The sequence below is a fragment of the Gallus gallus genome, chromosome 16, assembly GCF_016699485.2.
Source record: "Gallus gallus isolate bGalGal1 chromosome 16, bGalGal1.mat.broiler.GRCg7b, whole genome shotgun sequence".
Lineage (NCBI taxonomy): Eukaryota > Metazoa > Chordata > Aves > Galliformes > Phasianidae > Gallus > Gallus gallus.
This window is the reverse complement of record NC_052547.1, coordinates 961,397-984,376: the sequence shown is the minus strand read 5'-3', so window position 1 is coordinate 984,376 and position 22,980 is coordinate 961,397. Positions and strand designations below refer to the sequence as shown.

Genomic DNA, 22,980 nt, shown 5'->3' with positions numbered 1-22,980 from the left:
AGCAGAGTCCCTGGTGAGCCCTAGGGGCTGTGTGCCGGTTCAGCACTCAGCCTGCCTGGGGAGCTGCCGAGGGCACGGCAGGGGGATGCGTGGGGGGAAGCAGCCCTCCTGCAGGGCAGGGGCCTTCTGCTGACAAAACTGCTGCTGGGGGGAGGGGGCTGAAAGCTACACAGCACCCCAGGGCATTTCCAGTGGACCTTCACTGAAGGGAGACAAGTTAGCTACCTCCAGGTGAGCTTTCCTTGGTCTCACTTTCAGTTTTGTCATCCTTGGCTCAGTGGGAATACAAACAGCCTGTGCTCTTGAAGAGGCAGAGACCCCTAAATCAGCACCCTGAGGGTCATCAGGACCCACCAGAAGATCCTTTGTTGTCCCTCAGCGTGCAGAAAGCAGTAGCATTGCTTGTGCAGTGCCACTAGCCTTTTGCTTCAGGGTTCACTGGAGCTGCCCTCTGTTCTGCCCTCCGTCCCTGGCAGTAGAATGCCAGTGATAATTTCAGGGGAAGTCACAAGTTGCCCTTGGAGTCTCTTAGGTGGGGGATGAAAATTCAGACGCAGCTGAGACACCAATGCTATGAGTTCAGTTTCACAGATGCAGCTGTTGAGGAAAAGTAACCGTGCTTCTGCTAATTTCTGAGGTGTTGGAAATGATGCCTGTGGCCTCTCAGTAGGCATTCCATTCAGGACAGCTCATTCCTTAGCACATTTGACTTTGCCCGTGTGTTTCCTCCTCGACTGCGGTGAGAGCTCCCCGAGGACACAGCTCTGCCATAGCAGCTCCGTGTTATCAAGCAGCTCCATGGAGAGAACACCTCAGTGCTGAAGCCACATAATCGCTGCAGCATGGCTGTACACAGGCAGCCACAATGAGCTCACTGTGTGCTTGGCCAGAAAAGAGAAATGATATGCTCCATACGTAGGACGAGAGAGGTCATGCACTTTGAACCTGGATTCCTCTGTCTCATCAGCATCCTGAGTCTTCAGGGGAAACTCCTCAGTGCAGGCATCATCCCCCCGTGCCAGCATAGGACAGCTGAGGCCAGGACAGGTGGACAGAGCAGCTCTACAGCTTCTCCCTGTGCTGAGGGACACCCCCTTCACCTCTGGATTCACAAAATGTCACTTGAAGTGCCTTACGAACGCAAAGGTTTTCTGCTTTATAAACTAATCCCTCGATGTGGTTAAGCACCTGGATAAAAACAGAAGAAAAAATACGCTCAGGACCCTCCTTAACAGTTTTATGAAATTTGAGCAACCCTTCCATAAAACTCCTTGACACTGCAGGTTTATTTAATTTGAGATCAGCTCAAAACCTAATTTTTCTGTTACAGGGCCAGACTGACTCTTCCACAATCCACAGCCACCTCTTTCTCCCAGTGACATTCTCAGCAACCACCTCACCACCCCACAGAACTCAAGCAAAGGGATCTTGCAAAGGCCTTCCTCAAATGTGGGTGGCAGACTGGGAGGTTGCTACAAGACGTGGAGTTGAGTGCACACAGAGAGGTGACACTAACATCTTCTTGTCTCTCCCCCCCTTTAATAGGTCCACATATTCAGAGACAGCAATGTCCAACAGCAGCTCCAACAGCGAGTTCCTCCTCCTGGCATTTGGAGAGAGGTGGGAGCTGCGGCTTCTCCACTTCTGGCTCTTCCTGGGCATCTATCTGGCTGCCCTCCTGGGCAACGGCCTCATCATCATAGGCATAGCCTGCGACCACCGCCTGCCACACCCCCATGTACTTCTCCTCCTCAACCTTGCCCTTCTTGACCTTGGTGGCATCTCCACCACTGTCCCCAAATCCATGGCCAATTCCCTACTGGACAGCAGGTCCATTTCCTACTCAGGGTGCGTTGCCCAAGTCTTTTTCTTTGTCTTCTTGGCTGGAGCGGAGTTTTCTCTTCTCATGGTCATGTCCTATGACCGGTACATTGCCATTTGCCAAGCCCCTGCACTACGGGACCCTACTGAGCAGCAGGACTTGTGCCACCATGGCAGCAGCTGCCTGGGGCTGTGGGTTTCTCAGTGCTATCCTGCACACTGCCAATACATTTTCACTGCCACTCTGCCAAAGCAATGCTGTGAACCAATTCTTCTGTGAAATACCCCAGATTCTTAAGCTCTCCCACTCGCACTCCTTCCTGAGGGAAATATGGGCTACTGTGGCTGTTGTCTCTTTAGCCTCTCTTTTTTTTGTTTTCATTCTTTTCTCCTATGTGTGGATCTTCAGGGCTGTGCTGAGGATGCCCTGTGAGCAGGGACGGCACAAAGCCTTTTCCACATGCCTCCCTCCACCTCGCTGTGGTCTCTCTGTTTTCTCAGCACTGCCTTTTTTGCCTACTTGAAGCCTCCCTCCATCTCCTCCCCCATCTCAGATCTGGTGGTGGCTGTCCTGTACTCGGTGCTACCTCCAACACTGAACCCCCTCATCTACAGTATGAGGAACATGGAGCTCAAGGTTGCTGTTAGAAAAGTGATTTCACAGATGTTTCTAAATATTTGTAAGTTTACACTGTCTTGTAGTTATCTTTAGTGTCATTTGCATTTGTTATGGTCCTTGTAATGTTTTCAGTTCATCTCACTTCTACTGAAGAATGGAAGTCCTGTTCACTTTTAAGGCTGTACAGGGGTGTGTCTCTACGTAGGTGTGAGCTACCTCTGAGTTTGCATCTACTTAATAAAAACAAATTCCACATTGCACTGCTTGAAGACTTGGCTCTACTTTCCAAGCTGGGGCCGGAGACAGCTGTACCCCAGAAGGCCTGTTGCTCCCTGGTTTTGGGAGAGAAAATGCTCAATGTGGCAGACTGAGATTAGGGTTCATGACTGAGGGGCAATGTGACTGAGTGGCATCTGATGACAGTGGAAGATTTCAGCATTTGCTGATTCCAGAGGAAGCTGCTCACTAAGGAAAACACTTGGGGGTCGTGGGAAGGGGGAGACACATGACAGGCACTGGGGGCCATGATTTTTGTTGGCTGCACTATAATTAAGACAGCCCAGCTTCATCCCTGGCTGAGGTCTGCTATGATAGGAATCCCCCAGCCTCCCAGCTGCTTGCATCCTGCCCACGTTCTCCCTTGCAGCTGTGTCCTCCAACACCCGGGCCTTGTCACACTTCTTGCACCAAGCCAGATCCCTGCTTGAGATGGAGGAAAAAGCACTCCTCCATACAGAAGCGATCCCATTGCAGCTTGGTGGGAGGTCAGGGAGCCTTCAGAGAAACACAGATCTTGCAGACAGACAGGCAGGCAGGCTCCTCCTGGCTTCAACTGCACCCAGAAATCAACCTCCCCGCTCCCTATTTTCCGCATTCCAAGCACAGGTCGGCACTGAATCAAGAAGATCCGAAGCCACCCGCCCCAGGACAAAGCCAACAACTCCGAGCTCAAACCAACATTAGTGCAGTCCAGATATATGCCCCAGGCATCATTTCTGCCCCGCCAGCCTGGCAGAGAATCCTGCTCCCCTGAAGGAATATCTCGCTGCAACAGCCACACACAGTGAGGAGACTGTTGCTGGAACTCTGGAACCTCCATACTGCAGAAACGTGCTGTGTGTACACTGTGTGGGTTTGCACTGCCTTCTGTTCCCACCACCTGCTGAACCTTCAGATGCTGCCTTTAGGAAGAAAACACAAAGCTTTTCCTTGGGTTATTTGAGCCCCCCGAGGTTCAGCGTCTGACTCCTGCTCTAAGATCCCAATCAAAGCATCCTGGAGGAGGAGTGTAGTCTGTGTGTACCATGGTTAGGAAGGGAGTTTTGAGCCAAAAATGCTTTCCCCTGGAAGCAAGCAGGGACCTGGAGTCCTTTCTACCCCCCACACAAAGGAAGTTGAACCAGAGCCCAGTGAAACAAAAGCTCCAGGCCCTCTCAGCTGTTTCTCCCCCTTCCGTTTCCCCTTTACACCCTCCAAAAAGGCTATTTGCCCCACAAGGGTCCTAGTGATGAAGTGTATGAGGAGCAGAGTAAACCAAGATTAACTGCCGAGGCCTCGAAGACAGCAACAGAGGGAAACAAGCCCCTGCTCGGCGCAACAAGTGGACTGCCCCTCAACCTGTTCCACCTTCCCAGGTGCCCCTTACATAATAGGTATAAGGCTGTCGAGCTGACAGCACTGGGGGAAGTGGCTGCTGGTGGAAGCCCATCCATGGAGGAGAGGTTGCCCAAGGCCGGCAGTCTGCTCCCCCTTTTACTTCAACATCAGTCAGGAAAAAAAGAGAGGGTGTCACCATAGAGGACTCCCTTCTAAGGGAACCAAGGGCCCCATATGCCACTCGGATCCATCCCACCGGATGTGTGTTGCCCGCCTGGTGCTCGGGTGAGATGCTGCGAGGAACATCACTCACCTTGCTAGACCCTCCCATTGTTATCCGCTACTGATTTTCCACATTGGAAACAAAGAAGTAGGCAAAAGAAGTCCTCAGGCGATCAAAAGGTACTTCAGGGCCCTGGGAAGACTTCTGGAGGGCATGGGAGCACAAGTTGCATTCTCCTCAGTCCTCTCAGTTAGTGACTGAGATCTACACAACAGCAACAGGGTGGACACACTGAAGGATTGGCTTTGCACGAGGATGCCACACTCTGGAGGGCATGGGAGCACAAGTTGCATTCTCCTCAGTCCTCTCAGTTAGTGACTGAGATCTACACAACAGCAACAGGGTGGACACACTGAAGGATTGGCTTTGCACAGGATGCCACCACTCAGGGCTTTGGGTACTATGGCTTGGGACGCAGCCTTGAGAATGGGCGAATGCTGGCAGCAAATGGGAGCCATCTGACTAGAAGGGCCAAAAATATTCTTGGGAACAAGTTGGCTGGGCTGGTTAGCAGGGCTTTAAACTAGGTATGGGAGAAGGGAGTGTACTGGGTGACAGAGAAGCACATGGGAATGGTGTCACTGTGGGAGGTGGTAATGGAAACCCCAGACTTGTCCCAGAGGTATTAGGGAGGGCTCCTCTGATAAGGCAATGAGGCCAATAGCCAAGCTGAAGTGCCTCTCTACCAATGCACACAGCATGGGAAATAAGTACAAGGAGTGAGAAACCGTGGCACGACTGGGAAAAGATGACCTCATTGCTATCACAGAAACATGGTGGGATGAATTCCCCACTTGGAATACCCTGACGGAGGACTACAGGCTTTTCAGAAGGGATAGACAGGGTAGGAGGGGTGGCAGAAAGAGGACAGACAGCAAAGAGCTGTGTCTCAGGACCAGTCACAATGAGGTCAAGAGTCCTCCTGATCAGGAGGAAGCTGTGGACTAGGCCTTCTTGCTTCAGCTGGAGGAGGTGTCTCACTTGCATGCTCTTATCCTCATGGGGGATTTCAACCACCTGGACACACTGCTGGGATAGTGGCATCGGAGGTGGCAGACAATCCGGGAGAGTCAGTTGAGGACAGCCTCGTCCTGCAGTTAACAGACGGACTGACCAGACAGGAAGCCTTACTGGACCTGGTGCTCACTAATGAGGACAGCATTAGGGACACTAAGATTGGAGGGAGCCTGGGCTGTAGTGACCATGCCTTGGTGGAGTTTGTGGTCCTGAAAAATGCAGGCCTGGCAAGAAGCAGACCCAGGACCCTGTGCTTTAAGAGTACTAACTTCTGGCTGCTCAAGGAACTGCTGCGTGTGATCCCCTGGGAAACTACCCTTAAGGGTATGGGTACAGCACAGAGCTGTCAGCTCTTTAAAGACACCCTCCTTAGAGCACAACAGCTCTCCATCCCCCTCCAGAAGTTGAGCAGTGGAGGCAGGCAACCGTCATGGCTGTGCAAGGACCTGCAGCTGGAACTGAGAGAAAAGGGGAAAATGTACAGAAGGTGTAAGAGGGTTGCACATCCTTGGACAAATAGAGGACTGCTGCCCCTGTGTGTAGAGACAGAATTAGGAAAGCCAAGGCGCAGATGGAAGCTGAACTTGGCAAGGGACGTGAAAGATAACAAGGGGTTCTACAGGTACATAGGGAGGAGGGGACAGGCCAAGGAAAGTGCTCCCCCTCTGAATGAGAGGCAATGGGGAGCTGACTTCCTCACACATACAAAACACTGAGGTACTTAATGAGTGCTTTGCCTCAGTCTTCATGGGTGGTCAGGCTTCCCGTGTCCGCCCGGACCATCAGCCTCCAGGTGAAGGTGTGGGGAGTGGTTTCTGTCCCCCTGTAACAGTGGAACAAGTCCAAGTCCTCTTCGCAAAACTGAACTGTAAGTCCATTGAGCCAGATGATATCCTAGGGGTATGAAATAGCTGGCTGATGTGGTTGCCAAGCCACTTTCTGTCATATTTGAAAAACTGTGGCTGCCTAGTTGGTGACTGGAAAAAGGGAAACACTACTCCCATTTTTAAGAAAGGCAGAAAGAAGGACCAGGGGAACCACAGGCCCGTGAGCCTCACTTCTGTGCCGGGGAAGATCATGGAGCACATCCTCCTCGAAGCTATGCTAAGGCACATACACGATAAAGAGGTGATTTGAGACAGGCAGCATGGCTTCACCAAGGACACCTTGTGCCTGAACAATCGGGGGACCTTCTACGATGGAGTGACAGCTTCACTGGATGGGAGAAAAGTGGTGCACGTCGTCTACCTGGACTGCTGCAAGGCCTTTGGCATGGTCCCTCACCCCATCCTCCTCTCTAAACTGGAGAACTGGATTTGAAAGACCAACTGTTCGGTGGATTAGGATATGGGCAGGCTGGACACAGCCCACAGGGTCATGATCACTGGGTCTGTGTCAGGGTGGAGGCCAGCCACAAGCAGTGTCCCTCGGGGGTCAGTCTTGGGACTGGTGCTCTTCAGCATCTCCATCAGTGACATAGATGCTGGCATTAAGTGCACCTCCATCAAGTTTTTGGATGACCACCCGGCTGAGCGGTGCAGTCAATACACTAGAAGGAAGAGAAGCCCTTGAGAACTACACGAACAGGCTGGAGAAGTGGGCCCATGAAAACCTAATGAGGCTCAGTAAGGCCAAGTGCAGGCTGCTTCACTTGGGCCACATCAACCCCACCTATTCACACAAACTGGGGGAGGATCTCCTTGAGCACAGCCCTGTAGTGAATGACTGGGGGGTCCTGGTAGATGAGAAGCTTGACATGAGCCAGCAGTGTGCGCTTGCAGCCTCAAAGGCCAACTGTTGTTCTGGGGTGTATTAAAAAAACAGGTGACCAGCAGGGAGAGAGAGGTGAGTGTCCCCCTCAGCTCTTGTGATGCCTCCATTCTCCAGTACTGCACTGAGGCCTGGGCCCCCCCCAGGAGGGGAAGGCTGTGGATCTCTTGGAGCAGGTTGAGAGGAGGGGCCTACTAAGATGATCAGAGGGCTTGGAGCACCTCTCCTATGAGGAAAGGTTGAGGGAACTGGGCTCGTTTAGCTTGGAGAGAAGTCTCCAGGGAGCCCTCATTGTGGCCTTCCCGTGCGTGAGGGGAGCATATAAGCAGGAAGGGGAATGGCTGTTTACAAGGGCGGATAGTGATAAGACAAGGGGGAATGCTTTCAACTGGGCAAGAAAGGGTTTAGGTTGGATACAAGGAAGAAGTTTCTCATACAGGGTGGAGACACACTGGAACAGGTTGCCCCAGGAGGTTGCAGATGCCCCATCCAGCCTGGTCTAGGGGTTGGTAACCCTGCACATAGTAGGGGGGCTGAAACTCAATCATTGTGGTCCTTGTGAACCAACACCACCCTGTGAATAAACAAGCCTCGTCTCTTAAACATGACTTCTCTGAGGTCTAACCCCAGGGTCAATGGATGGGCGGGGTTGCTCTGTGAAAGCTTGCAGGTAGGACATCCTCTTCTGCTTGGAGGTGATTTTCAGAGAACCTCCCAGGGAACACTCGGCTGCTCTTTTGACCCACGTACTGCTTCGTGAGTGGACTCTGAGATTACTGTCAGAAACACATGCCCACAGAGTAGAACTACACAGCTGCTCTTCCTTCAGAAACAGTTTCAAAGAGCTTGTTTACAGGAAGAGCAGAAAAGAAAACCTGTATGGGGAGAGATCATCTTCTCTTAACAGGGAAAGGGCACCTGCAGCTCCTGGGTGCATGTTCTCTTAGGCAGAGGGTGATAGTGATGCCACTTCCCTTCATTTTCTCTACCAGTGTTGTGAGAAGCATTTGGGTCTCCCTCACCCCAGGGGACTCCAGCATCTCCACGGTCCACACTGCGGTTTTTCCCCTGAGAAAGGAGGTACCAGACCCCAGCATTTAATGAGGGCTGAAGCTTTGGATGAGCTCTCCTTGCAGTGCAGGCCAATTCTAAGGTCTCTGTCCCAAGCGGATCCCCTCGTCCTTGAACAGGTTGGAGCTGTGCTTCGCACTCTTCCTACACTCTGCCTATTTGTAGCACTTCTTCCCTGACTGCCATCTGCTGCAGGTGAGGAGCTGTGGGCTCTCCACAAAGCTCTCCCCTCCCCCCACTCCCAGCCCCCATAGATGTTCTGGTACCTCAAGAGGTTTGAACTGCGGCCCCGACTCTTCGTGAAAGCAGCAGAAGGAATGTGTTTCTGATGCATCTCCCCCAACCTGCGCGTTGCAGGTGGCTTTGCCCCATCATGCTCTAACTTACCTTTGCACCTCCACTCAACAACCTGAACGCGGCTGAACTAACGCAGTACAGAACAGGACCTACTTTGGCTCCAACCCCCGAGAATGGGCTAAGACCCAGAAAGGAGATACAGACCCTCCAAAGAACAAGAGAACTCAAATATGCTTGGTCAGGGGACAAACAGGGAGTGGCTCATCCCAGTGAGACCAAATGAAAACACAAGCATCTCCTCTGAGCACCAGAACATGGCACAACACACGTACCACCACCACCTGGGCCCACAAAGTAGCTACCACGTATCTCCAGCTGGGACACAGCTCTCCTGTTAGTGCTCTTCTGTTCAACAGAAGGCAAGACCAAAGGGAGAAGAATTCAGGGGATTTTGTAGCTGAATGGATGCACTGACAGTAGGTGAGATTGGATTTGCAGCTCTGTACAACCAGAGCACTTGCACAATGTTTCAACTGCTCCCTGTGACAGACTGAGATTAGGGTTTATGACCTGAGTGGCACCTGATGACAGTGGAGATGGTGATTGGTTCAGTCAGCTATACCCCCATGGCTGTCCCACGTGTGGCAGGGACATTCCCCAGGAAAAGAACGTGGAGCTGTGTGGAGAGCCTACACGTTCTCCACGGACTGTGAATGCCCAGGGTGGACAGTGACTGGAGCCCCATAAAATGAGAGATCAGCCAAGAAGGTGTCACCCCTAGGCTGGCTATTTCTCCTCTGTGTACCCTTCAACAGTAGTGTGAGATACTGCTGCTCCTAACAGCACTGCTTTATCTCTGCTCCCTTCTCACACCACTCTCTCCCCCCCACGGGGCAGTGCCCCTCTGCTCCCTTCTCACCCCCACTACCACCCTGGGCAGTGTCCATGCCTCATCCCCTACTCCCCCACATCCGGCAGTGTCACTGAGGCAGGGCCTCACCAGGGCCCAGGCCCCTGCATGCAGCTTTCTCAGCTGCTCTTCCCAATGCTCTCTCACTGCCCGCCTGCTCGTGGCCAAGCCCAGTGTTGCAGTGAGGTGACCTCACAAGCAGCAGCCCAGCCCTGCTGGCTATGCAGCTGCTCCCTGCCTGAGCTGTCCTCTGTGTCACGGAGTCGTGCACATTCCATGACATCCACTGTGTGCTGCTTGCCCCAGGGCAGTCCGGTCCTGGAGGAGGAATGGCCTCCAGCCACCTCCCCGCCATGTCACCTGGGCCTCCCTCTGCCTCTCCCCTCTCCCAGCTCTCAGCACAGCTAGGTGAGACCTCCACTACTGCAGATGACATCGCAGGAACAGTCCTGGGCAGGGAGGGTTCTCATGTTCTGGGCCTCCTGCAAGACAGAAAAGATTATTGGTTCCATGTAATGTTACCTGAAAAAAATGGGACACATTCCGTCAGCTGAAGTGATTGAGCACTTGTAATAAACCCACGTTTCCCCCCCACGACAACAAAATACTTTTTTCAGTCGCTGTTTTAATACCACAAGAAAAAAACCTTGATATGGTACCTGCATTACAAGTATTCCGCCTCTCTTACACAGTGCACTTCGTCCCCCTACTCCCTCAGGTGTTTCCAGTAGACCTGATGTCAGAAGTCAAACTTCCAACAACTATCTACATGTGTTGTAATTTCACCCCAGGGGTAACTAAGCACCCTGAAGTTGTTTGCTCACTCCCCCTCCTCAGACAACCTGCCCTCCCTCCGCATATCTTCCCTCCCTTTACTCTTTGGTCGTTCAGCTATCTCTCACCTCCCCAATTGCTTTTTGGAACCTCCCATTGTTCAGGCTTCCTTTCCCTTGTCTCTCCCCTCATCTCTCCTGCCAACTCTAATTGTGTCTCTATTTATATCATTTTGTACCTGTGTGTAAACACTTCTTGTACAGTTATCCTCCATGGGAAACAAACTTCAGTGGAGGCAGCTTGCATTTGGCAGACAGTTTAGGACTACATTCTCTCATCATTGTAAATCTTACATGTTCTGCTTTGTTACTTCTACAGAAGATTAAAGGAAAAAAAACCTTCCATGCCTGTGTGCAGGGACTTCCCTGAGGAAAGCACGTGGGAGTCTGTGCAAAGGAGCTGGCACATTCAGCTGCAGATTCCAGTGGAGAAGCCTGCTGAAAGGAAAGGTGTTGGAAGTCCCCGGTGCCTGACAAACAAAATGGTGGAGAAGGGGCAGTGAGGAGGAAGGCAGGCTGTACAGCCAGCCGTCCTCAGCAGACAACCTGAAAAAGCATAGCACCCCGTAAGCTTCAAACACTTCTTCAGTTAACAGAAAATAAAAAACAAGTCTTAGGGATGAAAAAGTCATTTTAAGGAACATGTTCTCTGAAAATTTCCTCTTCTACAACTTTGTAACCTCCCTAATCAAGAATACAGATCTTGAAGAAGACTTGAGGGAAATGGCTTGTTAGGCCTTTGCCACTGTAATTAGTCCTGCTGTGTATTCAGTGTGGAGTCCAAGGATTGGAGGTGCTGAGAGGATACTGATGGAACCGCATGAGGAAAGTAAAGTTGAAAGGAAACACTGAAGCATCTTGGAGTACTAATTGGCCCTGATGGAGCCATTAGCAAAGCCTCCCTGTAGACTCCTTAAAGCAGACAATGGGAGGCTGTGATTTCACATAGGCAAAGACCCTGTGTGGATGACTCTGATCTGGAGCGAAGCCCATGGTTTGTTTGATGAAACCAAAAGGCCCAGCCACAGATCCAGTCCCCTGCATGTGAAGCTCTTTGGACACTCAGGACACTTAAAGGGTCTCCTCTGTGGGTGAGCTGGTGGCATTTCGGTACAGGACTGTACTTGAAGCTCTTCCCACGCTGATGACCCTTACAGGGTCCCTCTCCTGTCCTGATGCTGGTGGTAGGTGAGGTAGGAATTGCTTTTGAAGCTCCTTGGACATTAAGGCCACCTGATGGATCTCTCTCCTGTGTGCGTGCACTGGTGGCACTGTAATTCATAACCGCATCTGAAGCCCTTCCCACACTCAGAACTTAAAGGACCTCTCCCTCGTATGGATGTGCTCATCGTAGGTGAGACTGGATTTCCATTTGAAGCTTTCTGTACAGTTAGAGCACTTGTACAGTCTTCTCACTGACTGCGTGCGCCGGCAGCTAAAGAGCCTAGAGTTCATTTTATGGTTTCCCCCACACTTACCCCTTGGGTTCTGCCTTCTCTTCTGGCACGCTTCCTTGCTCCTCAGGGTCTTCAAGAGGCTTTTGGCCTGTGCTGCAGACCAAGGGGTTCCCCTCTCTCTTCTGGATGGTTTCCCTGTGGCTTCCTGAAGTGCTTCCCTTGCTCCCGACCCCTTTGGGCACCCCTTCTGATTCTCCCCACTGAGGCACCATTCCACTTTCTTCCAGCCACACCCATCTCCTGCAGCCTCTCCTTCGTATTTGTGATCCCATATCCTGCTGGATGACAGGAAACCCAGAAGTAACACAGCAGATCTGAACTACTACTCAAAGATGGCTTTTGCCCACCCAACTTCTTCCTCTCCCCCACCACCTCACCTGGGCTGAGGTCTCCTGCCGTGTCCTTCAGGCTGTGCACATCTGGATCGAGGGGCCTTCCTCTCCTTCAAGCACAGAGATCACCATGGGTTTGGGGGCTGAAAGCGGAGGTCGAATAACAAAAACAGTGAAGATGAAACACTCTGTTATTCTGGCACAGCTCCTTCTCCAACTACTCCGCTACATATCCCTCCCTCATTCTGAAACCACAATTAGGGCCTGAATGACTCTGGAGCAGCACATATTGGCTTCCTTCAGATCCCAGCATGACCTTTACAGCTCCAAGAATTACGCAAGGACAATTCCTTTAACACTCCCACTAAGGGTTTTTGCTTAATTTTCTTCTTCTTCCAAAGTGCTCAATGCACAAGGTTTCAAAAGACTTACGAGAATGGAATGCAGAAGAGTAAAAAGGTAACCAGGGAGTCACCCAGTTGCGGGAGCTGGTGGCACCCTGTAACGCAGCAACAAGGGCAGCTCACAGGAGCTGCTCTAACCCCTTCTGGCTGCCAGCAGTGACTCCGGGTCTTCTCTCACAGTGCCGAGCACACAACTCCCCCTTCTGAAATAGACATCTACCTGTTCCTTCCGTGTTGCTGCTGTGATAATCCATATATAACTGCCTTGTGATTACCCTACCACCTGATTGCAGAGGCTCATTCTGTACAGCCAAAGGTGCCCTAATTAGGAGGAAAGGGAGCAAAGTTCTCACCCAGTGAGGCCACAGACCCATATGTCTCCACCGTCACATCCTGGTAGAGTGTTTGCTGCGCAGCATCCAGCAGTGCTCCCTCTTCCCTGCTGCAATACATGGCCACCTCTGCAAAGCTCAGGCTCCTGCAAGGAAAGAGGCTCCTGGTACTGCCAAGGCCCAGGGAAGCAGTTGTCAGAGGAGAGAAACTCAAGTACTACCAGCTTCTCCGGCCCCAGCACGCACTGCTAGCTGAGGGCACCTCACCCTCCCTGTATTCACATTCCTTGCCCCTCAGTCTCTCCTTCCTACTCCCCCATGCCCCTACCTGAGATAAGTGCTCCACAGCCATTTCCTGCTCTCATGGAGGCTGAGATGATCACAGGTGACAGGCAGAAGTTGAATGAGTCTGGGGAGATGAGAGAGAAGGCAGGGAATGTGTGAAGGAACGCAGCGCTGCCTGTCCAAGCCCAGCCCTCCGCCCCCCACCTGCAGGCCACATTGCCTCGGGGTAAAACCCATCTGGGACTCACACCAGCAGCACTGGTCTTAACAGGCTTCTTTCCCAGCACACACTCCACTGTAGCAGTGTGCTCCCCCCTCCCCCCTCCCTTCTTCCTCCCAACCTCCTCCTTCCGCCTGGCCTTGCGCACAAAGACAGTGAGCAACAGTGCTCACCCCAGTGGTTAAAACAGATCAACAACCACAAATCTGTTTCAGACTGGAAGGCTGACAGTACTGAAAGTAGATACCTGGATCAACAGCTGAGGGCCAATTAAGCATGAGCCTCAACACAAAATACAGCAATGAATCAACTGTCTTACTCCAAAAACAGCAAGAAGCACTAACATCTCAAGTACTCCTGTACAGCAGCAGGCTGCATGACCACCTCTGCCATTGAGCACGGATTTCTCTCGAGGTTATACCACCACCAAGACCCCTTACATGTTGATGTCAAGACTTGCTAATACAGGTACTCCATAAGTGACTAACAGTTTTGGTTTGAGCTTTAGACTTGCTGCCTCCCTGTGGGCCAATGAGACATCACTGGATCCTCGGTGGTGACTATCCCCACTCTGTAAATCGTATGGTAGAACTTCTCTTACTATTGCCAACTTGCCCATCTTCCCCCCATCCCTTAGTTGCTTAGAACTTGTAATAAATCAGTCCGCTAACACTGGATTTGCTGTCTTTGTCTTCCTCCGGTATACATATAAATACAGAGATACACACACGTAACCATCTCTCCTATTTGGAGCAAGACACTGTCACATGTTCCTAGTTTGCTTAAGGGACTAAGTCAGAAAGTTGGCCGGCAAAACACAGAAACACTGTGAGGGCAACTGTTCCGGTGCTCAAATCAAACTGCTCCTGATGTTGTCTACATTGATAAAGGCTCACACTCCTTCTAGGAGGAGCCAATCATTTAGCCACACAGGATAGCCTGGAGCTGGGTCACAACATACCAAACGATATCCATCAGCTGTACAAGTAGATACTTCGAAGCTGTATGAATTGACATAACTATACATGAGGAAGTACAGTAATTATAATTCAGCATAACAGAGTTGGTACACAGACTAACACAGGTACACATACCGAACAACAAAACCCACAAGGACACTCTTGCTCTGCCCTTCCATTTGATGAGCACAAAGCACCAGAGAACTCCAAACAGAGGTTTGTGCAACTTCTGTCAAAATCTACACCTCAGAGGGACTTTGAGTAGAACTCTCCAAAAACTGGTAACTCAAAGGCACCACAGAGCGAGCATTAAAAGCAAATGGCGCTGCAACCTGGAATTTATCACAAGAAAGCGTGGCATAAAATTGAAGTCCTGCCCACTCTTTCTTGTCATCTTTGAGGCCAAACAAAAAGTTCACCTTTCTGTTTCGTATAACATGGAAATTCACGTTGCTTGGGATGTGTCAGTCACTCAGAGCTATTCCACCCGCTGCGCACAGCGGTGGACACGGAAGTCCATCGCGTTTGAATAGCTACGTAGTGGAATTCCAAGGTCACAGCCTGAACCAATGGGTGGGCTACGCGAGTATGCGGGTGCCTGGAGCGGCGGGTGGTCTGGAGCCACCCCTTCTGTCCCGCAAGACTTCCCGTGCAGTCTGAGTCTGCGCGGGTGACCCTTTTGCCCCCGCCCTTCTCTCCGGCTGCGCGATGGTACGAACGGGGGAGGGTCACATTCCTCAGCTCGTCCCTTTCTCCCAGCTGTTACCGGGAGGGGGAGGGGGAGTTGATCCTTTTTTCGATATCTTCTCCTATTGTGCCTCTTTCTCAAATGAAGGCTCCGTCGTTGCCTCCGCTTGTTCTACAAGCTACAAATCTGGGAATCCGTCCTGTTAGTGAGGAATCAGAACCATCACAGAATCAGTCTATACTGATAGAACCATCACAGAACCTGAAACAAGGGCACCATTTCGTCCCCCAGTCCAGCCCCTGTAAGCCCCCGCCTCCCCCCCCCCCCCCCCCCCCCCCCCCCTCCCCCCCCCCCCCTCCCCCTTCCACTCCCACCCCCCCCCGCTTCCCCCCCCCCAGAAAGCGCCGTCCCAGCACCTTGCCGTCAAGTCGAAGAGACGGCCGCTCTGCCGGTCCCGAACTGGGACCCGGGGAAAACAACCCTCCTGCACGGCGAGGTGAGGCCGCAGGCCCGAGTCCCCGACCGCGGCCCCGGGCCGCTTCCCCGCCCCGCCGCACTCCGATCGCTGCCCACGCGGCCGCAGCGCACGGAGCGCGGTTCCTCGGGGCGGAGCGGGAAGCGGCAGTCGGCGGGGCCCCCCGGAGCTGCCCCAGCGCCGAGCAACGGGGCCCGGAGCCGGGTTCTGCCCGTCGGCATTATCAAAGTGCATGCGTAAGCTTAACCTGTGGTGAGCATACAGCGTGCAACCCGAAAGTGAAACCAGAACTGAGATTTCACCCGTAACATCCAGCAGCAAAACACCCTAAGTGGGGCTCCGGTTGTAGGTGCTGTGGTGCCTCAGTGCCCAGGGATGCCTTTGTCTTCATCTTCACTTTCTTCCTTCAAGGATCGAATGAGCAACTCGCATTCTTGGAGGTAAAGTCCAAGTTCTAATTCCTGCCTCACCTGCTGATCATCAGGTGGACTGCTGAGGCTCGAGGTGAGTAAGAACTCAGGGGAGCTAAGGATTCCATTCCATGTAAGAAAACTGTGCTCACCGGTAAAAGTTCTGTGCAGCAGCAAGCTGTGTTGCTAACTGCTAGAATTAGTAGGCAACTGTAAGCTGTGCTGCTTGCTAGGACGTTTACGTCCTTCTGCCACTCAACTTGTAACCAGAGCCCTGAGGTCTGTCCGCAACCTGCCAAGGACGCCAAAGTGGGACAAACAGTGGCTCATGGCAATCCCAAAGCCCTGTAAACCCATGAGGGTGTGCACAGCTGTGCGTGAGTGTCTGGAACAGAAACATGTGGGAGAGCTGGGAGGAATGCAGTGGGGAAGTAACTGCTTCCACACCGACGATGAAACAGCAACTGTGACAGAGCAACAAAAATCCACCGCTTTGTATACACATTGTCCCAGGGTTAGGAACTGTTGAACTACTGCAAAGACCTCTGCTAGGCCTCAAATGATCCCAGACATTCAAAATCCTTGACCTTAGGTGATCTGTTCCAGTCACCAGGTGGAATACTACCTGTTGGATTTTGCTAACTGAACAAATGACACTAAGCAGAACCAAACAGCATAAATCTCATTAAGCTAAACGCTCTTACTTCTCCCTCAACAGCTCAGGAGCAACCCGTATTGAAAAGTCTGCATCCAAAAGGATGGCCGCTCTTGCCTCTGGTTCTAAAAACTGTACGTAATGACTCAGCTCTCACTGGAGCCATAGTGCTGCATCCAGTTTCCCTGCTGGTGGAAGCTCCAGTAGAACCTTCTCATCCCCAGAGAAGCACATGAGAGAAGTCCTAGCTGTCCTAGGAACTCCTTGCTGTAATGAATTGCATCCCCAAAGCCTCCCGCATGCAAGCACCTCTGCAGCACTGAAGCGGTGAATGATGGCATCAGAAGGCAATATGGAGAACGCAGTGGCCAGTTTCGTGTGGGACACACCTGAGCAACTGGGAGCTGATGCTCCACCAAAACTCAAGATGGAACTCAGCAAGATCCAGCCCACAGGGGGTACAAGCACAGCACGACGGAGCTGTCACTAGCAGCACTTGTCAGCCTGCTGTACAGCTATTACGGGCAGCCCTGCTACGTGGAGGGAACAGCAGACATGCAGTGGTGTTGGTGCATCAGGCTCATGACCTCCTAGGTAAGCTGTACAAGGGTGAGGTGGGGGAGATGAGGTCCAAGCATGGGCTACGCACCACTGAGCAACCAAGCTCATCCTTGCCTTCTCTCCAGGGGGCAATGTTCGGTGAGTAGAGCAGTGCCTTCCTGTTCCAAGAAGTCTAGATGGCTGGGACTGTGAAGGAGCTCCAAGGAGGCTTTCCAAGTTCTAAGGAGCACACCATTTTGCAGAGCACCCAAGAGAGAACATGGGAGCGCTACAAACTGATGGCAAAGTGGGACATCACAGCCAACTGCTGCCTGTGTAAGGAGCTGACGAGAAACAATCCCTCCCTCTCCATCTGATAGGCAGGTAAGAACGTACTCCCATGGTCTTCCCAGCTGGGAAGTCCAGACAGGCCAAGCCTTGAGAAAGGGAGCACCACAGGCACACCCACATAGCTTTGTCCTTATGACAGACAGAAGATGTTCCTATGGCAGCTAGTGCTCAACAACTGCGCCCATCAGTGGGGTAGGACAGGCTGCCCTGGAAAGTGGTGGAGTCTCAGTCCCCCGAGGTTCTCAAGAAGCATGTAGATGTGCCACTGAGGGGCATGCTTTAGTGGGTGTGGTGATAATGGGTCAGTGGTTGTCCTGGATGATCTTTGAGTCCTGAAATCATAAAACCCTTACAGTTGGAAGAGACTTTTAGATGTCGTCCAGTCCACCTCCCCTGCAGTGAACAGGATCATCTACAGCTGGATCAGGTTGACCCGGGCCTGATCTTAGAGATCTTCTATGTTACAGACTCTGTGATTGGTACAACTCTAAGACTCACGCTCCCCTCTGTGTCTCTCCAGAGGTAGTTCTTTAACACTACATTTCCCCACCCCACCAATCTGTCCTCTCTCCAGCAAGTAAGTGGAGCTACATAGACGTAAAGGGTGGATGGTAAAGCCGATGAGCTCCACCCTGTCAACCGTTTGCTGAACTGCATCACCATCCCAAAGTCCCCTCCTGTCCCATTCTGCACAAGAGGGACAAAGATCCAGACAGCCCTTGGCCTCTGTTTCCCCTCCTCCAGCTCTGTGTGATGACATCCTCGTGGTGCAGGGTGACACTCAAAGGCCACAAGTGCCTTCCCTTCAGGCATGACCTCCTCCAGTCTGTTTTCTTTCAGTTTCATCTGCTTTGCTCTGCCCCAGGCAGCCTTGCCCAAGACCTCAAGTCTGCCAGCTCACCCTACCCTCCTTCCTTCCACTACTGAGCTGTTCAGGCTAAGCCAAGCACTTCTGACAGAAGTGCTGTCACAGCTGATAAACCGGAAGTACAGAGGATGTGGAAGCCAAGTGATGGGTGAAGTAGATGACCACCTAGAGATCTGCCTGGATCAATTAAAATTCCAGGCACTCCTAGTGCATCAGTTGTCCAAGGCTCTGGACAGTTGTTGGCCCTTCAGTCCCTCTGCACAAATGTTGCCAGGACAATGACAGAAATGGAAACAGAGGGAGTAGGGGAAGAGCTCAGTGCAGCTCTTGGGACTTGAGGAAGGTGGGTGCTCACTTTGTGCTACGTTATAGCTTCATCCAGGGGCATGGAGTGGGTAGGAAAGCTGACTTAGTTTGCAACACCTCCACATTCAAAACACAAGCACTTGGCCCTGAAGTGCAGCAGCAGCAGCACTCAGTCACCAACTACATGGCATACCTCTGGCCAGAGGTAATGCGCTGCGCTCCACTGCTCTTTACAGAGTGGTTTTCAGGTCACTATCACCCGAATCCATCCCTGGTGTTCCCTCAGGGATTCAGGGCCAGGAGCACTCCTGTGAGGAAAGCATAAGAGCACTGAGTTGTAGAGAGATTCCCGACTCCCTTCCCTGACGGTCTTCAAAAGCCAGCAGCACACAGGCCTGGGAAACCTGCTCTGATGGTCCTGCGGGAGAGTTCAGAACCAGATCATACAACCTTACAGCCATTCAGTTGGGAAAAGACCAGGTACAATTGTTAACCTACACAAACATAGAATCACAGAACCATACCCTCACAGAACTGGAGAATTAACGGAGTCATTCAGATTTGTAAACAGCTGTAAGACTCATTCCAGCATCACGTAACACAAGTCCACCACTAAACTGTCCCCACACACCTCATCTACATACCTCTTACACCCCTCCGGGCATGACGACTTCATTAAGCAAAACTCCCCCCACCACTGACCCCTAACCATGTCTGCTTCTGTGCTGCTCGGTCAGCAGGATGAGGCAGAAGTTTAGCTAGCAATTCCTGGGCACAAAGGACACAAGGGAGATGGATAGGTGAGTACCTGGGGCCTGGGAGTGCTGCCCCATGCCCTGCAGTGAACAAGTAACCCCTAGAAGGCAGGGTGATCCCCCATACCTGCATGCAGCCTGCTAGCCCACTTCCCTCCTGCATTCTGCAGTACTCCTTCCCCTTGGGCCAGTTTCTTCCCCTGTGCTGAGATGGAGTTCAAGTTGTGGGTGACAGTGGCCACCATCACTGAGTACAAGCACTCCTCCTGGGACTGCCACTTAACCATCAGGGATCCCCTCTAGGCAGATGGAGGCCAGACCACCTTCCAGCATCCATGCTGGGCTGAGGGCTGTTGAAACCACTCACCTCCTGCGTTTCCAGTGTCTCATAGGTACCATGAGTGGGTAGCTGACACATCCCCAGTTAAAGTCCCTCTGACAAGCTCTGATCATTCACAGAGCATGTCTAGCACTTCTGCGATGCTTATTCAGCCTTAGGTCAATGAAAACCTGCTCCTGGAGATGCCTAATGCTGTAAGGCCATTCTTTGCTGTGCAGAAGGACCCCAGCTTCTCCCCCCATGGGCATCATTTTCCTTTCTGCCTCATTCCTCTTCATCCTTGTGCACTCCCTCCTGCTCTCCCACACCATCAGGGCTGCAGGTACCACCCTTCACCTTGACCTCATTCCCAACAACCACAGACCAAAAAAGGTGAGCGTGACTGATTCCCGTGTCGTGGTTCCCACAATGGTCACATTCGTGCAGTCAAGGGACAAACGCTTCCTTAAAGAGCTTGGGTTTAAGTAGTGCAAGCAGTGCCATTGGCAAAGAGGCTCCCATGGGTAACCTTCGGACCCTCCTCCCCCAATCTTCCTGTAGCTCTTCTTGCTTTGTCTCCCATCAGAATTACTCCTCATGAGATGGTTTTGCAGGCAGCGGACATCTCAGGTCCTGCCAGCAGGATACATACATTCACCTCCATATTGTCCTAACTTGGACCTAGCGGAGTGGAATAACCCCCATAACATACCACTACACCAATGATCCCCTATTGCCATCTCACCGGAAGCATTAGGAAAGGCAGTAGACTCATTGATTACTACCTACAAGAGAAGGGTGAGCTATAAAGCCCCAGAAGGAACAAGCACCAGGCTTGTCACAGTGAAAGCCCTGCCTGTAGCTTGCTCAGGAAAGCCCAAATACTACACAGTGCAATACAGACGGTTCAGGTGTTCTGCATCCCTACTGCACCAAGGCAGGTGCAAGAACTTCCGGGTCCACGCAATACTGGCATTACTCTTACACCTGCATACCACAGCTGCTGTGGCCTTTCACCAACTCACAAAGGCCAAAAACATGGCTGGAGGAATGAAACAACGTCTTCCAGCAAGACAGAAAGAACTACCTTCTCAACAGGCCCAGGTGCTGGGTACACTCAAACCCACCCTTCCAGCTGAACTAGAAACACACGTAACTGAGAATGGTTTTGGCTAGGGCCTGTGGCTGAGGCAGAACTCCATTTAAACCCAGTTGTGTTCTGGTCTCAGTTCTGACACGGAGCAGAAGAGAAGCGTAGCATGAAAAAGTTATCTGGCTGCCTACTCTGCATTAAAGGTGGTAGTGCCAATAACCCACACCGCTGAAGTCTCACTTAAGGCATTTCTCCAATTCAGAAGCAGGTAAAACATCTGACCCACCTCCCTAAGGCACGGTACACCAAACAGACAGCAGCATGATGGATCACCTACTTCAGCCAGTGCTGCAGTTTGTCTTTATCACCCTTGGAAGAAGAGCTTTGGAAGACCCTAGGCATGGTCTCATTCGTGCAAGAATCCAGAGCTGAAGTTCACTCCCAGCCCTGTGCATCAGCCAGTGTCCCCCCTTGCCATCCCATAGAATTCACCAACAGGTCCACATGGGTCCAACCACACTCCACATTCCTACAGGACAATCAGGGATACCCACATTGTTACAATAGGCATAAGTTGTAGTGACTTAACAGGCCTGACGGTGGCTCGATACACTTGACCATTTGCTGTCTAGAGGGCACTGTCAGACACACACACACAAGGTCCTCCTGTTACCTCAAAAGTCTCACAGTGGTTGTGAGCTCCTTGAACCACAGAGGTAAGGAGCCCGGTGCAGTGGGACCCACTGCTGGCCTCAGACTTCATCAAGCCTTTATGTCAAAGGGGTCATGTGCAAAAGCAATCTAAGATAAAACCTCATGAAAAAGCTGCACATGAACCTTTAACTGCTTAGCAAGGATCAGTATTGGCAAGGTATCTCAACATCAAGGTGTGAGGGCTCTTTCTCCAGGTGTGAACTCAAGAGACAGCCGCACTCAAGGGAAATCCTGTCAATGAACCTGCTGCCGTGCAGGAGAGCTCGAGGGGCAGTTGGGCTGTCCGGCATCTTTGAGGTAGGATGAGTGCCAGATTTTGTCTGAGTGCACTCATAGTTGCCCCCTAGCTGTTACGTCTGACAGCAGTTCTTTTGACCCCCCCAGGCCAAGATGCGTTTGTGACCATTAATCTGCTTTCACTAGAACACCATCAATACTGTTGCTCACAGTCTTTGTGGGCTAGGCCTAATGTTCAAGGCCAGGACAAAGGAGGACATTCAAAGGAAGAAAGCAAGTGTGGAGAGCATGCTGGCTGTGCTGGGAAGAAAATCTAGTAAGACCAGTGTTCCCAGTCAGAGTGCCAGGTGGCTTTTACCCCCAGGCAATGCCCTGAAAAGGACTAGGGAGGGCTGGACTTGGACAGAAACAGCTACACCCCCTCACACCTCCCCTGCCCTTTCTTGCCTCAGCACGCTCCCATGAGTCTTCTGCCTTTCACCAGCGATCATCTGATCCAGACCTACAGGAAGGCTTCCACTCACAATAGACGAACTACACTAACTTGTAACAGCAGATTGAGTAAAAGAGTCACATACCTGATGTCTAGTCCTGGTTTTCATACCTGTAATCCAACCACAGCAAACACAGGGAAGGAAAGCACAACACACTTACACAAAAGTCAGATGTGTACTTGCAATACAAACATCAAAAAACATCAAAGACACCACCACCCTACTGTCCAGATGTGTTAAAACACTCTTTAAGACACACAACTGCCCAAAAGACCCTTCACTGTAAACAGTAACCCCATACTCTTCAGGACACAAAATAATCCATAGCAGGATGATTTCACATGACCTCCAGGAGAGCAACAAATGACCACAGTACATCCATCGCACGTAGGGGCATGGGGATGCAGGCAGAAGCAGCCATGGGGTGAGGGATGTGAACACACAGGGAAAGAGGGTTGCCAGTATTCACATGCTGGGATAGAGAAGCCACCGGCACCAGAGTTCACCTTCCCCACGAGCTCCTTCCCTGGCTTCAAGTGATCCCAGCAAACAGCTTCTTGCAGGATGTGGCCGTGCATTTCAGCAGGGAGAAGTGGGTGCTGCTGGGCCCTGCGCAATGAGCATTCAATGCCAAGTACAGGGTCAGGATGACTTCCCTCGTCCTGCTCATCACACCGTTCCTGATCCAAGCCAGGATGCCACTGGCCTTCTCGGCCACACTGCTGGCTCATATTTGGCCCACAGTCAACCAGTACACCACAGTCCCCTTCCATGAGACAGCTTTCCAGCCACTCCTCCCCCAAGCCTGTTGTGACCAAAACGCAGGACCCAACACTTGACCCTATTTCTTCCTCTCCAGCAGATCAACA

At 51.8% G+C, this 22,980-nt stretch overlaps 1 long non-coding RNA gene across 4 annotated transcripts; it reads right to left on the bottom strand.

Moving 5' to 3' along the window:
* Positions 1 to 1,161: 1,161 nt before the first annotated feature.
* On the bottom strand, positions 1,162 to 12,097 carry LOC121106966. Of its 4 annotated transcripts, XR_005840227.2 has the most exons (4): positions 11,696 to 12,054; positions 10,557 to 10,687; positions 9,745 to 9,866; positions 1,162 to 1,188 (listed from the first exon to the last, which is right to left on the bottom strand). It is a non-coding gene; the product is annotated as an uncharacterized LOC121106966 (long non-coding RNA). The 4 variants fall into 4 exon arrangements; XR_005840225.2 differs by lacking the exon at positions 1,162 to 1,188 and having other exon boundaries at positions 9,722 to 9,866; XR_005840226.1 differs by lacking the exons at positions 1,162 to 1,188; positions 9,745 to 9,866 and having other exon boundaries at positions 9,936 to 10,687; positions 11,696 to 11,949; positions 12,052 to 12,097.
* Between the last annotated feature and the right edge of the window lie 10,883 nt (positions 12,098 to 22,980).